The sequence below is a fragment of the Mus pahari genome, chromosome 7 (assembly GCF_900095145.1).
Source record: "Mus pahari chromosome 7, PAHARI_EIJ_v1.1, whole genome shotgun sequence".
Lineage (NCBI taxonomy): Eukaryota > Metazoa > Chordata > Mammalia > Rodentia > Muridae > Mus > Mus pahari.
Genome location: NC_034596.1, coordinates 92,633,332 through 92,637,197, shown reverse-complemented (window position 1 = coordinate 92,637,197; position 3,866 = coordinate 92,633,332). Strand labels below are relative to the sequence as shown.

General features: G+C 40.6%; 1 pseudogene; it reads left to right on the top strand.

The window, feature by feature from the left end:
- Positions 1–1,274: 1,274 nt before the first annotated feature.
- On the top strand, positions 1,275–2,287 carry LOC110324853 (annotated as a pseudogene).
- Positions 2,288–3,866: the final 1,579 nt, after the last annotated feature.

The window sequence follows — 3,866 nt, the reverse complement described above, 5'->3', positions numbered from 1 at the left end:
GCTACAACATTCATAAAATTAATGTTTGATCCTGATATTCCTCCTATCTCTGTATGGAAATTCCCACCTGATTCCCACTCAGACAGGCAGACTAGGCATACATTGACACATGATCTTATTATAAAGTTTTAAAAGCCTCATTTGGGGTTCATCTTATGCCAAGGCTCTCCTTTCCTGTCCTTGGGCATACTGTTAGTTTCATCTATAAGCTTCTGTCACTTATGTCTGGATTTTTCACTTCATCCCTCTGCCAAGGTAATTATGACTCTCTGTCTTTGTCACCGTTCTGTAGTTGTGAAGAGACACCATGACCAAGGAAAATCATATAAAAGAAAGCAAGTAATCAGGGGCTCGCTTACAGTTTCAGGAGCTTAGTTCATTATTATCATGACAGAAAGCATGGTGGCAGGCAGGTCTAGTGCTGGAGAAGTAACTGAGAGCTACATCATGACCTGTAAGGAGAGAGAGAGAGAGAGAGAGAGAGAGAGAGAGAGAGAGAGAGAGAGAGAGGAAAAAGAGAAGAGAGAGGAGAGAAGAGAGAGGGGCCAGAGACTGAGTCTAAAGTGGGCTTTTGAAAACTAAAAGCCCACTCCCAGTGACACACTTCCTCTAACAAGGACACACCTCCAATTCCTTCCAAACAGTTCCACTCTCTAGTGACTAAGCATTCAAATGTGTGGGAGAGGCATCATCTTCATTCAAACCACCACACTCTCAATATCAATAATGTCAATTACTTAATGTCAATAACTCTACTGCTTCATTGGAAGCCTTTTTGCTTGTGTGAGATCCTTCATTTTTCCCTTCTAAAAATTCATGTAGCCTGACAGCATTTAACTGAGTCATGACATCATATTTATTTAGGCACTAAACTACTGACATCTGTTTTCCACTGTACTTTGGATGCTTCAAGGCAAAGACTGTGACTGGTGTTTGTATATGGTATGTGCTACATTAACTATCTTAGGTGATACTAAATCTTCTCTCATCTATAAATTATAATTGTCAATGGACCTAACTGAAGAAATAAGGCAGCTCCAGGTCTTGAAGGTCTGAGTATCTATAACTTGGCTACTTGCTTTTAAGTCAAGCAACAGACCGTGGATATGAAATGTCTGAATTCCCCTTGAAAGCTGTCTATGATGTTTAGGAATTATTGGCCTTTAAATAATTATATTTCTGTCAAAGGTAAGATATTTGTTTAAAAGTGACTCCAGTCCATATTGAACTCGAGTTAGAAGAGGCAAGTCCAGTCTTAAAATGAGGACCATGATCTGAAGGAAGCAGAACAGCTGAGAAAGCTGTTTATTGGTGGTCTGAGCTTTGAAACCACAGATGATAGCTTAAGAGAACATTCTGAGAAATGGGACACAGTTATAGACTGTGTGGTAATGAGAGATCCCCAAACAAAATGTCCCAGAGTCTTTGGTTTTGCAGCCTACTCTTGTGTTGAAGAGGTGGATGCTGCAATGTGTGCTTGGCCACACAAGGATGATGGGCGTGTGGTGGAACCAAAGAGAGCTGTTTCTAGAGAGGATGCTGTGAATTCTGATGCCCATCTAACAGTGAAGAAAATTTTTGTTGTTGGTATTAAAGAGGATGTGGAAGAATATAATATGAGAGACTACTTTGAAAAGTATGGCAAGATTGAAACCGTAGAAGTTATGGAAGACAGGCAAGTGGGGAAAAGAGAGAATTTACTTTTGTAACTTTTGATGATCATGGCACAGGTGATAAAATTGTTGTTAAGAAATACCACACTATTAATGGGCATAATTGTGAAGTAAAAAAGGCCCTTTCTAAACAAGACATGCAGTCTGCTGGACCCCAGAGAGGTCGTGGGGTGGGTCTGGCAACTTTATGGGTCATCGAGGAAACCTTGGTGGAAGAGGTGGCTCTGGTGGCTCTGGTGGTGGCAGCAGGGGTAGATATGGAGGTGGTGATGGTGGGTATAATGGATTGGGAGGTGATGGTGGCAGCTATGGTGGTGGTCCTGGTTACAGTAGTAGAGGAGGTTATGGTGGTGGAGGACCAGGATATGGGGACCAAGGTGGTGACAATGGTGGTGGAGGAGGATATGATGGTTACAGTGAAGGAGGAAATTTTGGTAGAGGTAACTATGGTGGTGGTGGTAACTATAATGGCTTTGGAAATTATAGTGGACAGCAACAATCAAATTATGGACCCATGAAGGAGGCAATTTGGTGGAAGAAGCTGAGGCAGTCCCTATGGTGGCGGCTATGGATCTGGAGGTGGAAGTCGGGGATAGGGTAGCAGAAGGTTTTAAAATAAAACAGAAATGGCTACAGTTCTCAGCAGGAGAGAGCGAGGAGTTGTCAGGGAAGCGCAGGTTATGTTGAGACAGTCGTCCCAAATGCATTAGAGGAACTATAAAACTCTGCCACAGAAGGAACGATGATCCATAGTCAGAAAAGTTACTGCAGCTTAACCAGGAAACCCTTCTCGTTCAGGATTGTCATAGCCACAGTTTGCAAAAAGTGCAGCTATTGATGAATGCAGTGGAGTGTCAATTAGATGTACAGTCCTTAGGTCTTTTATCTGTTGTAGCTTTTCCTTTTTCTTTTCATTACATCAGGTATATTGCCCTGAAAATTGTGGTAGTGGTACCAGGAATAAAAATTTAAGGAATTTTTAACTTTTCAAAAAAATAAAAAAGTGACTGTAGGCTTGGTTGGGCCAGGTTAAGCTTCGGGGAGAAGAGGTCTTGGGAGATGAATAGATTCATAGAGGGGATTGATTCTGTCTATGGAACCCAGCCAGCAAATGATTACATAAGAAGGACCATTTGTGAATAGCAGTGTCATGGGCATGCTGGCCTCCACTCTGAGTACATGCAAAACATCAAGCAAAAGGCCAAAAACCTTCTCTTTCAAGGGCTAGGACTTAAGTGCATGTGATATTTAGGACCCCACATCATCCTGGAAACAAATGACCCGTGGTTGATTCTCTTTGATTATAATTACAAATCATTTAGCCCTTTGCATATTTGTAATGGGTCGAGCCATGGCCCCAAAATGACATGTCCACATTTAAATATCAGGAACTTAAAAAATATGACCTTATTTGGGAATAAAAAAGGTCTTTGAAGAACATGATTAAATTAAGTATCTTGAAATGAGATCATCTTGTATTATTCTGTTGGGCTTCAATTCCAATAACCAGATTTAAAAGGTTGAATTGGCTTATCTTTGTGATTCTAGACCAGGGAAACACATGCATTCTAGGCAAAATGATCAGAGGAGGACGATACAGGGAGGAGGATAGAGAGGGAAGACACAGGAATTGATTACACCATCTCCAAGTCACTCTCCTTATAGGGTTAAAACAGCAAATGTCATTTTCTTATGACATCAACTTGGGTTTTACTGGAAGTCATTTTCTCCTTCTTTTGTTTTTTTCAAACTTTTTCATTTCTAAGTATAGCTTAATCATGTGAGATTTAGCACAAATGACCCTATTCTGGTCTTGACTGGTCTTCTGGAGGCCAGAGACTAGTCTAGACCATAGCCAAATATGAAACATGTTTAACCCAAGAATCTTTATAAGAGGCTGTCAAGATGGAGGTAGAGGTTGGAGTGATGCAGCTCCAAGCCATCAACTTAAAAGGTTTACATGAGAAGTGGGATTTACCTCTAGAGTTTTGGAGTGTGGCCTCACCATACTTAGTTTTTGAGATGTCTTAACTGCAAAAGTTCTGGATAAAAGTTCTATTCCTTTAAGCCAGTAAATGTGTTGTCATTTGCTAGGAACATCTTATAAAATTCACAGAGAAAGTACCTTACATTCATTCCAACTTAGAATTTCTTTTTATAGCCATTAGTTTTGCCATCCAACAAAGTCAGTGT